This window comes from Myodes glareolus, unplaced genomic scaffold, assembly GCF_982192425.1.
Source record: "Myodes glareolus unplaced genomic scaffold, mMyoGla1.1 HAP1_SCAFFOLD_37, whole genome shotgun sequence".
NCBI lineage: Eukaryota > Metazoa > Chordata > Mammalia > Rodentia > Cricetidae > Myodes > Myodes glareolus.
In genome coordinates this window covers 2,642,999-2,656,352 of record NW_028263213.1, presented here as the reverse complement: position 1 = coordinate 2,656,352, position 13,354 = coordinate 2,642,999, and positions in this window count along the sequence as shown.

Genomic DNA, 13,354 nt, shown 5'->3' with positions numbered 1-13,354 from the left:
TTTCTCTGAAAGAGAAGCAGTCTGTTCCAACACTTAAATTCACTGTGCGAAGTGAATGGAGTGTGGCTTCACTTTCTAAATGCTGTCCTTTCAGAGAAAATCACTTTCCTATGAAAGTGCCTGAAGCAACTTGCAAGAATTCACAAGAAACTCACATGCGTTTCTCGGAAAGAGAAGCAGTCTGTTCCAACACTTCAATTCACTGTGCGAAGTGAATGGAGTGTTGCTTCACTTTCTAAATGCTGTCCTTTCAGAGAAAATCACTTTCCTTTGAAAGTGCCTTAAGCCACTTGCAAGCATTCACAAGAAACACTAATGCGTTTCTCTGAAAGAGAAGCAGTCTGTTCCAACACTTCATTTCACTGTGCGAAGTGAATGGAGTGTTGCTTCACTTTCTAAATGCTGTCCTTTCAGAGAAAATCACTTTCCTTTGAAAGTGCCTTAAGCTACTTACAAGCATTAGGAAGAAACTCACATGCGTTTCTCTGAAAGAGAAGCAGTCTGTTCCAACACTTCAATTCACTGTGGGAAGTGAATGGCCTGTTGCATCACTTTCTAAATTCTGTCCTTTCAGAGAAAATCACTTTCCTTTGACAGTGCCTTAAACTACTTTCAAGCATTCACAAAAAACTCACATGCATTTCTCTGAAAGAGAAGCAGTCTGTTCCAACACTTCAATTCACTGTGCGAAGTGAATGGAGTGTTGCTTCAGTTTCTAAATGCTGTCCTTTCAGAGAAAATCACTTTCCTTTGAAAGTGCCTTAAGCTTCTTACAGGCATTCACCAGAAACTCACATGCGTTTCTCTGAAAGAGAAGCAGTCTGTTCCAACACTTCAATTCACTGTGCGAAGTGAATGGAGTGTTGTTTCACATTCTAAATGCTGTCCTTTCAGAGAAAATCACTTTCCTTTGAAAGTGCCTTAAGCAACTTGCAAGCATTCACAAGAAACTCACATGCGTTTCTCTGAAAGAGAAGCAGTCTGTTCCAACACTTCTATTCACTGTGTGAAGTGAATGGAGTGTTGCTTCACTTTCTAAATGCTGTCCTTTCAGAGAAAATCACTTTCCTTTGAAAGTGCCTTAAGCTACTTGCAAGCATTAGGAAGAAGCTCACATGCGTTTCACTGAAAGAGAAGCAGACTGTTCCAACACTTCAATTCACTGTGCGAAGTGAATGGAGTGTTGCTTCACTTTCTAAATTCTGTCCTTTCAGAGAAAATCACTTTCCTTTGAAAGTGCCTTAAACTACTTTCAAGCATTCACAAAAAACTCACATGCGTTTCTCTGAAAGAGAAGCAGTCTGTTCCAACACTTCAATTCACTGTGCGAAGTGAATGGAGTGTTGCTTCACTTTCTAAATGCTGTCCTTTCAGAGAAAATCACTTTCCTTTGAAAGTGCCTTAAGCCACTTGCAAGCATTCACAAGAAACACTAATGCGTTTCTCTGAAAGAGAAGCAGTCTGTTCCAACACTTCATTTCACTGTGCGAAGTGAATGGAGTGTTGCTTCACTTTCTAAATGCTGTCCTTTCAGAGAAAATCACTTTCCTTTGAAAGTGCCTTAAGCTACTTACAAGCATTAGGAAGAAACTCACATGCGTTTCTCTGAAAGAGAAGCAGTCTGTTCCAACACTTCAATTCACTGTGGGAAGTGAATGGCCTGTTGCATCACTTTCTAAATTCTGTCCTTTCAGAGAAAATCACTTTCCTTTGACAGTGCCTTAAACTACTTTCAAGCATTCACAAAAAACTCACATGCGTTTCTCTGAAAGAGAAGCAGTCTGTTCCAACACTTCAATTCACTGTGCGAAGTGAATGGAGTGTTGCTTCAGTTTCTAAATGCTGTCCTTTCAGAGAAAATCACTTTCCTTTGAAAGTGCCTTAAGCTTCTTACAGGCATTCACCAGAAACTCACATGCGTTTCTCTGAAAGAGAAGCAGTCTGTTCCAACACTTCAATTCACTGTGCGAAGTGAATGGAGTGTTGTTTCACATTCTAAATGCTGTCCTTTCAGAGAAAATCACTTTCCTTTGAAAGTGCCTTAAGCAACTTGCAAGCATTCACAAGAAACTCACATGCGTTTCTCTGAAAGAGAAGCAGTCTGTTCCAACACTTCTATTCACTGTGTGAAGTGAATGGAGTGTTGCTTCACTTTCTAAATGCTGTCCTTTCAGAGAAAATCACTTTCCTTTGAAAGTGCCTTAAGCTACTTGCAAGCATTAGGAAGAAGCTCACATGCGTTTCACTGAAAGAGAAGCAGACTGTTCCAACACTTCAATTCACTGTGCAAAGTGAATGGAGTGTTGCTTCACTTTCTAAATTCTGTCCTTTCAGAGAAAATCACTTTCCTTTGAAAGTGCCTTAAACTACTTTCAAGCATTCACAAAAAACTCACATGCGTTTCTCTGAAAGAGAAGCAGTCTGTTCCAACACTTAAATTCACTGTGCGAAGTGAATGGAGTGTTGCTTCACTTTCTAAAGGCTGTCCTTTCAGAGAAAATCACTTTCCTATGAAAGTGCCTGAAGCAACTTGCAAGAATTCACAAGAAACTCACATGCGTTTCTCGGAAAGAGAAGCAGTCTGTTCCAACACTTCAATTCACTGTGCGAAGTGAATGGAGTGTTGCTTCACTTTCTAAATGCTGTCCTTTCAGAGAAAATCACTTTCCTTTGAAAGTGCCTTAAGCCACTTGCAAGCATTCACAAGAAACACTAATGCATTTCTCTGAAAGAGAAGCAGTCTGTTCCAACACTTCATTTCACTGTGCGAAGTGAATGGAGTGTTGCTTCACTTTCTAAATGCTGTCCTTTCAGAGAAAATCACTTTCCTTTGAAAGTGCCTTAAGCTACTTACAAGCATTAGGAAGAAACTCACATGCGTTTCTCTGAAAGAGAAGCAGTCTGTTCCAACACTTCAATTCACTGTGGGAAGTGAATGGACTGTTGCATCACTTTCTAAATTCTGTCCTTTCAGAGAAAATCACTTTCCTTTGAAAGTGCCTTAAACTGCTTTCAAGCATTCACAAAAAACTCACATGCGTTTCTCTGAAAGAGAAGCAGTCTGTTCCAACACTTCAATTCACTGTGCGAAGTGAATGGAGTGTTGCTTCAGTTTCTAAATGCTGTCCTTTCAGAGAAAATCACTTTCCTTTGAAAGTGCCTTAAGCTTCTTACAGGCATTCACCAGAAACTCACATGCGTTTCTCTGAAAGAGAAGCAGTCTGTTCCAACACTTCTATTCACTGTGCGAAGTGAATGGAGTGTTGCTTCACTTTCTAAATGCTGTCCTTTCAGAGAAAATCACTTTCCTTTGAAAGTGCCTTAAGCTACTTGCAAGCATTAGGAAGAAGCTCACATGCGTTTCTCTGAAAGAGAAGCAGACTGTTCCAACACTTCAATTCACTGTGCGAAGTGAATGGAGTGTTGCTTCACTTTCTAAATGCTGTCCTTTCAGAGAAAATCACTTTCCTTTGAAAGTGCCTTAACCTACTTGCAAGCATTAGGAAGAAGCTGACATGCGTTTCTCTGAAAGAGGAGCAGACTGTTCCAACACGTCAATTCACTGTGCGAAGTGAATGGAGTGTTGCTTCACTTTCTAAATTCTGTCCTTTCAGAGAAAATCACTTTCCTTTGAAAGTGCCTTAAACTACTTTCAAGCATTCACAAAAAACTCACATGCGTTTCTCTGAAAGAGAAGCAGTCTGTTCCAACACTTCAATTCACTGTACAAAGTGAATGGAGTGTTGCTTCACTTTCTAAATGCTGTCCTTTCAGAGAAAATCACTTTCCTTTGAAAGTGCCTTAAGCCACTTGCAAGCATTCACAAGAAACACTAATGCGTTTCTATGAAAGAGAAGAACTCTGTTCCAACACTTCAATTCACTGCACGAAGGGAATGGAGTGTTGCTTCACTTTCTAAATGCTGTCCTTTCAGAGAAAATCACTTTCCTTTGAAAGTGCCTGAAGCTACTTACAAGCATTAGGAAGAAACCCACATGCGTTTCTCTGAAAGAGAAGCAGTCTGTTCTAACACTTCAATTCACTGTGCGAAGTGAAAGGAGTGTTGCATCACTTTCTAAATTCTGTCCTTTCAGAGAAAATCACTTTCCTTTGAAAGTGCCTTAAACTACTTTCAAGCATTCACAAAAAACTCACATGCGTTTCTCTGAAAGAGAAGCAGTCTGTTCCAATACTTCAATTCACTCTGCGAAGTGAATGGAGTGTTGCTTCACTTTCTAAATGCTGTCCTTTCAGAGAAAATCACTTTCCTTTGAAAGTGCCTTAAGCTACTTACAAGCATTCAACAGAAACTCACATGCATTTCTCTGAAAGAGAAGCAGTCTGTTCCAACACTTCAATTCACTGTGCGAAGTGAATGGAGTGTTGCTTCACTTTCTAAATGCTGTCCTTTCAGAGAAAATCACTTTCCTTTGAAAGTGCCTTAAGCTACTTACAGGCATTCACCAGAAACTCACATGCGTTTCTCTGAAAGAGAAGCAGTCTGTTCCAACACTTCAATTAACTGTGCGAAGTGAATGGAGTGTTGCATCTCTTTCTAAATTCTGTCCTTTCAGAGAAAATCACTTTCCTTTGAAAGTGCCTTAAACTACTTTCAAGCATTCACAAAAAACTCACATGCGTTTCTCTTAAAGAGAAGCAGTCTGTTCCAAAACTTCAATTCACTGTGCGAAGTGAATGGAGTGTTGCTTCACTTTCTAAATGCTGTCCTTTCAGAGAAAATCACTTTCCTTTGAAAGTGCCTTAAGCTTCTTACAAGCATTCACCAGAAACTCACATGCGTTTCTCTGAAAGAGAAGCAGTCTGTTCCAACACTTCAATTCACTGTGCGAAGTGAATGGAGTGTTGCTTCACTTTCTAAATGCTGTCCTTTCAGAGAAAATCACTTTTCTTTGAAAGTGCCTTAAGCAACTTGCAAGAATTCACAAGAAACTCACATGCGTTTCTCTGAAAGAGAAGCAGTCTGTTCCAACACTTCAATTCACTGTGCGAAGTGAATGGAGTGTTGCTTCACTTTCTAAATGCTGTCCTTTCAAAGAAAATCACTTTCCTTTGAAAGTGCCTTAAGCTTCTTACAAGCATTCACAAGAAACACTAATGCGTTTCTATGAAAGAAAAGCAGTCTGTTCCAACACTTCAATTCATTGCGCGAAGGGAATGGAGTGTTGCTTTACTTTCTAAATGCTGTCCTTTCAGAGAAAATCACTTTCCTTTGAAAGAGCCTAAAGCTACTGACAAGCATTCAACAGAAACTCACATGCATTTCTCTGAAAGAGAGGCAGTCTGTCCCAACACTTCAATTCACTGTACAAAGTGAATGGAGTGTTGCTTCACTTTCTAAATGCTGTCCTTTCAGAGAAAATCACTTTCCTTTGAAAGTGCCTTAAGCAACTTGCAAGCATTCACAAGAAACTCACATGCGTTTCTCTGAAAGAGAAGCAGTCTGTTCCAACACTTCTATTCTCTGTGTGAAGTGAATGGAGTGTTGCTTCACTTTCTAAATGCTGTCCTTTCAGAGAAAATCACTTTCCTTTGAAAGTGCCTTAAGCTACTTGCAAGCATTAGGAAGAAGCTCACATGCGTTTCACTGAAAGAGAAGCAGACTGTTCCAACACTTCAATTCACTGTGCGAAGTGAATGGAGTGTTGCTTCACTTTCTAAATTCTGTCCTTTCAGAGAAAATCACTTTCCTTTGAAAGTGCCTTAAACTACTTTCAAGCATTCACAAAAAACTCACATGCGTTTCTCTGAAAGAGAAGCAGTCTGTTCCAACACTTCAATTCACTGTGCAAAGTGAATGGAGTGTTGCTTCACTTTCTAAATGCTGTCCTTTCAGAGAAAATCTCTTTCCTATGAAAGTGCCTGAAGCAACTTGCAAGAATTCACAAGAAACTCACATGCGTTTCTCGGAAAGAGAAGCAGTCTGTTCCAACACTTCAATTCACTGTGCGAAGTGAATGGAGTGTTGCTTCACTTTCTAAATGCTGTCCTTTCAGAGAAAATCACTTTCCTTTGAAAGTGCCTTAAGCCACTTGCAAGCATTCACAAGAAACACTAATGCGTTTCTATGAAAGAGAAGCACTCTGTTCCAACACTTCAATTCACTGTGCGATGTGAATGGAGTGTTGCTTCACTTTCTAAATGCTGTCCTTTCAGAGAAAATCACTTTCCTTTGAAAGTGCCTTAAGCTTCTTAAAAGCATTCACCAGAAACTCACATGCGTTTCTCTGAAAGAGAAGCAGTCTGTTCCAACAATTCAATTCACTGTGCGAAGTGAATGGAGTGTTGCTTCACTTTCTAAATGCTGTCCTTTCAGAGAAAATCAATTTCCTTTGAAAGTGCCTTAAGCTACTTGCAAGCATTAGGAAGAAACTCACATGCGTTTCTCTGAAAGAGAAGCAGACTGTTCAAACACTTCAATTCACTGTGCGAAGTGAATGGAGTGTTGCTTCACTTTCTAAATTCTGTCCTTTCAGAGAAAATCACTTTCCTTTGAAAGTGCCTTAAACTACTTTCAAGCATTCACAAAAAACTCACATGCGTTTCTCTGAAAGAGAAGCAGTCTGTTCCAACATTTCAATTCACTGTGCGAAGTGAATGGAGTGTTGCTTCACTTTCTAAATGCTGTCCTTTCAGAGAAAATCACTTTCCTTTGAAAGTGCCTTAAGCAACTTGCAAGAATTCACAAGAAAATCACATGCGTTTCTCTGAAAGAGAAGCAGTCTGTTCCAACACTTCAATTCACTGCACGAAGTGAATGGAGTGTTGCTTCACTTTCTAAATGCTGTCCTTTCAGAGAAAATCACTTTCCTTTGAAAGTGCCTTAAGCTACTTACAAGCATTAGGAAGAAGCTGACATGCGTTTCTCTGAAAGAGAAGCAGACTGTTCCAACACTTCAATTCACTGTGCGAAGTGAATGGAGTGTTGCTTCACTTTCTAAATTCTGTCCTTTCAGAGAAAATCACTTTCCTTTGAATGTGCCTTAAACTACTTTCAAGCATTCACAAAAAACTCACATGCGTTTATCTGAAAGAGAAGCAGTCTGTTCCAACACTTCAATTCACTGTGCGAAGTGAATGGAGTGTTGCTTCACTTTCTAAATGCTGTCCTTTCAGAGAAAATCACTTTCCTTTGAAAGTGCCTTAAGCAACTTGCAAGAATTCACAAGAAACTCACATGCGTTTCTCTGAAAGAGAAGCAGTCTGTTCCAACACTTCAATTCACTGTGCGAAGTGAATGGAGTGTTGCTTTACTTTCTAAATGCTGTCCTTTCAGAGAAAATCACTTTCCTTTGAAAGAGCCTTAAGCTACTGACAAGCATTCAACAGAAACTCACATGCATTTCTCTGAAAGAGAGGCAGTCTGTTCCAACACTTCAATTCACTGTACAAAGTGAATGGAGTGTTGCTTCACTTTCTAAATGCTGTCCTTTCAGAGAAAATCACTTTCCTTTGAAAGTGCCTTAAGCCACTTGCAAGCATTCACAAGAAACACTAATGCGTTTCTATGAAAGAGAAGAACTCTGTTCCAACACTTCAATTCACTGCACGAAGGGAATGGAGTGTTGCTTCACTTTCTAAATGCTGTCCTTTCAGAGAAAATCACTTTCCTTTGAAAGTGCCTGAAGCTACTTACAAGCATTAGGAAGAAACCCACATGCGTTTCTCTAAAAGAGAAGCAGTCTGTTCCAACACTTCAATTCACTGTGCGAAGTGAAAGGAGTGTTGCATCACTTTCTAAATTCTGTCCTTTCAGAGAAAATCACTTTACTTTGAAAGTGCCTTAAACTACTTTCAAGCATTCACAAAAAACTCACATGCGTTTCTCTGAAAGAGAAGCAGTCTGTTCCAATACTTCAATTCACTCTGCGAAGTGAATGGAGTGTTGCTTCACTTTCTAAATGCTGTCCTTTCAGAGAAAATCACTTTCCTTTGAAAGTGCCTTAAGCTACTTACAAGCATTCAACAGAAACTCACATGCATTTCTCTGAAAGAGAAGCAGTCTGTTCCAACACTTCAATTCACTGTGCGAAGTGAATGGAGTGTTGCTTCACTTTCTAAATGCTGTCCTTTCAGAGAAAATCACTTTCCTTTGAAAGTGCCTTAAGCTACTTACAGGCATTCACCAGAAACTCACATGCGTTTCTCTGAAAGAGAAGCAGTCTGTTCCAACACTTCAATTAACTGTGCGAAGTGAATGGAGTGTTGCATCTCTTTCTAAATTCTGTCCTTTCAGAGAAAATCACTTTCCTTTGAAAGTGCCTTAAACTACTTTCAAGCATTCACAAAAAACTCACATGCGTTTCTCTTAAAGAGAAGCAGTCTGTTCCAACACTTCAATTCACTATGCGAAGTGAATGGAGTGTTGCTTCACTTTCTAAATGCTGTCCTTTCAGAGAAAATCACTTTCCTTTGAAAGTGCCTTAAGCTTCTTACAAGCATTCACCAGAAACTCACATGCGTTTCTCTGAAAGAGAAGCAGTCTGTTCCAACACTTCAATTCACTGTGCGAAGTGAATGGAGTGTTGCTTCACTTTCTAAATGCTGTCCTTTCAGAGAAAATCACTTTTCTTTGAAAGTGCCTTAAGCAACTTGCAAGAATTCACAAGAAACTCACATGCGTTTCTCTGAAAGAGAAGCAGTCTGTTCCAACACTTCAATTCACTGTGCGAAGTGAATGGAGTGTTGCTTCACTTTCTAAATGCTGTCCTTTCAGAGAAAATCACTTTCCTTTGAAAGTGCCTTAAGCTTCTTACAAGCATTCACAAGAAACACTAATGCGTTTCTATGAAAGAAAAGCAGTCTGTTCCAACACTTCAATTCATTGCGCGAAGGGAATGGAGTGTTGCTTTACTTTCTAAATGCTGTCCTTTCAGAGAAAATCACTTTCCTTTGAAAGAGCCTTAAGCTACTGACAAGCATTCAACAGAAACTCACATGCATTTCTCTGAAAGAGAGGCAGTCTGTCCCAACACTTCAATTCACTGTACAAAGTGAATGGAGTGTTGCTTCACTTTCTAAATGCTGTCCTTTCAGAGAAAATCACTTTCCTTTGAAAGTGCCTTAAGCAACTTGCAAGCATTCACAAGAAACTCACATGCGTTTCTCTGAAAGAGAAGCAGTCTGTTCCAACACTTCTATTCTCTGTGTGAAGTGAATGGAGTGTTGCTTCACTTTCTAAATGCTGTCCTTTCCGTGAAAATCACTTTCCTTTGAAAGTGCCTTAAGCTACTTTCAAGCATTAGGAAGAAGCTCACATGCGTTTCACTGAAAGAGAAGCAGACTGTTCCAACACTTCAATTCACTGTGCGAAGTGAATGGAGTGTTGCTTCACTTTCTAAATGCTGTCCTTTCAGAGAAAATCACTTTCCTTTGAAAGTGCCTTAAACTACTTTCAAGCATTCACAAAAAACTCACATGCGTTTCTCTGAAAGAGAAGCAGTCTGTTCCAACACTTCAATTCACTGTGCGAAGTGAATGGAGTGTTGCTTCACTTTCTAAATGCTGTCCTTTCAGAGAAAATCACTTTCCTATGAAAGTGCCTGAAGCAACTTGCAAGAATTCACAAGAAACTCACATGCGTTTCTCTTAAAGAGAAGCAGTCTGTTCCAACACTTCAATTCACTGTGCGAAGTGAATGGAGTGTTGCTTCACTTTCTAAATGCTGTCCTTTCAGAGAAAATCACTTTCCTTTGAAAGTGCCTTAAGCCACTTGCAAGCATTCACAAGAAACACTAATGCGTTTCTATGAAAGAGAAGAACTCTGTTCCAACACTTCAATTCACTGCACGAAGGGAATGGAGTGTTGCTTCACTTTCTAAATGCTGTCCTTTCAGAGAAAATCACTTTCCTTTGAAAGTGCCTGAAGCTACTTACAAGCATTAGGAAGAAACCCACATGCGTTTCTCTAAAAGAGAAGCAGTCTGTTCCAACACTTCAATTCACTGTGCGAAGTGAAAGGAGTGTTGCATCACTTTCTAAATTCTGTCCTTTCAGAGAAAATCACTTTACTTTGAAAGTGCCTTAAACTACTTTCAAGCATTCACAAAAAACTCACATGCGTTTCTCTGAAAGAGAAGCAGTCTGTTCCAATACTTCAATTCACTCTGCGAAGTGAATGGAGTGTTGCTTCACTTTCTAAATGCTGTCCTTTCAGAGAAAATCACTTTCCTTTGAAAGTGCCTTAAGCTACTTACAAGCATTCAACAGAAACTCACATGCATTTCTCTGAAAGAGAAGCAGTCTGTTCCAACACTTCAATTCACTGTGCGAAGTGAATGGAGTGTTGCTTCACTTTCTAAATGCTGTCCTTTCAGAGAAAATCACTTTCCTTTGAAAGTGCCTTAAGCTACTTACAGGCATTCACCAGAAACTCACATGCGTTTCTCTGAAAGAGAAGCAGTCTGTTCCAACACTTCAATTAACTGTGCGAAGTGAATGGAGTGTTGCATCTCTTTCTAAATTCTGTCCTTTCAGAGAAAATCACTTTCCTTTGAAAGTGCCTTAAACTACTTTCAAGCATTCACAAAAAACTCACATGCGTTTCTCTTAAAGAGAAGCAGTCTGTTCCAACACTTCAATTCACTATGCGAAGTGAATGGAGTGTTGCTTCACTTTCTAAATGCTGTCCTTTCAGAGAAAATCACTTTCCTTTGAAAGTGCCTTAAGCTTCTTACAAGCATTCACCAGAAACTCACATGCGTTTCTCTGAAAGAGAAGCAGTCTGTTCCAACACTTCAATTCACTGTGCGAAGTGAATGGAGTGTTGCTTCACTTTCTAAATGCTGTCCTTTCAGAGAAAATCACTTTTCTTTGAAAGTGCCTTAAGCAACTTGCAAGAATTCACAAGAAACTCACATGCGTTTCTCTGAAAGAGAAGCAGTCTGTTCCAACACTTCAATTCACTGTGCGAAGTGAATGGAGTGTTGCTTCACTTTCTAAATGCTGTCCTTTCAGAGAAAATCACTTTCCTTTGAAAGTGCCTTAAGCTTCTTACAAGCATTCACAAGAAACACTAATGCGTTTCTATGAAAGAAAAGCAGTCTGTTCCAACACTTCAATTCATTGCGCGAAGGGAATGGAGTGTTGCTTTACTTTCTAAATGCTGTCCTTTCAGAGAAAATCACTTTCCTTTGAAAGAGCCTTAAGCTACTGACAAGCATTCAACAGAAACTCACATGCATTTCTCTGAAAGAGAGGCAGTCTGTCCCAACACTTCAATTCACTGTACAAAGTGAATGGAGTGTTGCTTCACTTTCTAAATGCTGTCCTTTCAGAGAAAATCACTTTCCTTTGAAAGTGCCTTAAGCAACTTGCAAGCATTCACAAGAAACTCACATGCGTTTCTCTGAAAGAGAAGCAGTCTGTTCCAACACTTCTATTCTCTGTGTGAAGTGAATGGAGTGTTGCTTCACTTTCTAAATGCTGTCCTTTCCGTGAAAATCACTTTCCTTTGAAAGTGCCTTAAGCTACTTTCAAGCATTAGGAAGAAGCTCACATGCGTTTCACTGAAAGAGAAGCAGACTGTTCCAACACTTCAATTCACTGTGCGAAGTGAATGGAGTGTTGCTTCACTTTCTAAATGCTGTCCTTTCAGAGAAAATCACTTTCCTTTGAAAGTGCCTTAAACTACTTTCAAGCATTCACAAAAAACTCACATGCGTTTCTCTGAAAGAGAAGCAGTCTGTTCCAACACTTCAATTCACTGTGCGAAGTGAATGGAGTGTTGCTTCACTTTCTAAATGCTGTCCTTTCAGAGAAAATCACTTTCCTATGAAAGTGCCTGAAGCAACTTGCAAGAATTCACAAGAAACTCACATGCGTTTCTCGGAAAGAGAAGCAGTCTGTTCCAACACTTCAATTCACTGTGCGAAGTGAATGGAGTGTTGCTTCACTTTCTAAATGCTGTCCTTTCAGAGAAAATCACTTTCCTTTGAAAGTGCCTTAAGCCACTTGCAAGCATTCACAAGAAACACTAATGCGTTTCTATGAAAGAGAAGCACTCTGTTCCAACACTTCAATTCACTGTGCGATGTGAATGGAGTGTTGCTTCACTTTCTAAATGCTGTCCTTTCAGAGAAAATCACTTTCCTTTGAAAGTGCCTTAAGCTTCTTACAAGCATTCACCAGAAACTCACATGCGTTTCTCTGAAAGAGAAGCAGTCTGTTCCAACAATTCAATTCACTGTGCGAAGTGAATGGAGTGTTGCTTCACTTTCTAAATGCTGTCCTTTCAGAGAAAATCACTTTCCTTTGAAAGTGCCTTAAGCTACTTGCAAGCATTAGGAAGAAACTCACATGCGTTTCTCTGAAAGAGAAGCAGACTGTTCAAACACTTCAATTCACTGTGCGAAGTGAATGGAGTGTTGCTTCACTTTCTAAATTCTGTCCTTTCAGAGAAAATCACTTTTCTTTGAAAGTGCCTTAAACAACTTTCAAGCATTCACAAAAAACTCACATGCGTTTCTCTGAAAGAGAAGCAGTCTGTTCCAACATTTCAATTCACTGTGCGAAGTGAATGGAGTGTTGCTTCACTTTCTAAATGCTGTCCTTTCAGAGAAAATCACTTTCCTTTGAAAGTGCCTTAAGCAACTTGCAAGAATTCACAAGAAACTCACATGCGTTTCTCTGAAAGAGAAGCAGTCTGTTCCAACACTTCAATTCACTGCACGAAGTGAATGGAGTGTTGCTTCACTTTCTAAATGCTGTCCTTTCAGAGAAAATCACTTTCCTTTGAAAGTGCCTTAAGCTACTTACAAGCATTAGGAAGAAGCTGACATGCGTTTCTCTGAAAGAGAAGCAGACTGTTCCAACACTTCAATTCACTGTGCGAAGTGAATGGAGTGTTGCTTCACTTTCTAAATTCTGTCCTTTCAGAGAAAATCACTTTCCTTTGAAAGTGCCTTAAACTACTTTCAAGCATTCACAAAAAACTCACATGCGTTTCTCTGAAAGAGAAGCAGTCTGTTCCAACACTTCAATTCACTGTGCGAAGTGAATGGAGTGTTGCTTCACTTTCTAAATGCTGTCCTTTCAGAGAAAATCACTTTCCTTTGAAAGTGCCTTAAGCTAATTGCAAGCATTAGGAAGAAGCTCACATGCGTTTCTCTGAAAGAGAAGCAGACTGTTCCAACACTTCAATTCACTGTGCGAAGTGAATGGAGTGTTGCTTCACTTTCTAAATTCTGTCCTTTCAGAGAAAATCACTTTCCTTTGAAAGTGCCTTAAACTACTTTTAATCATTCACAAAAAACTCACATGCGTTTCTCTGAAAGAGAAGCAGTCTGTTCCAACACTTCAATTCACTGTGCGAAGTGAATGGAGTGTTGCTTCACTT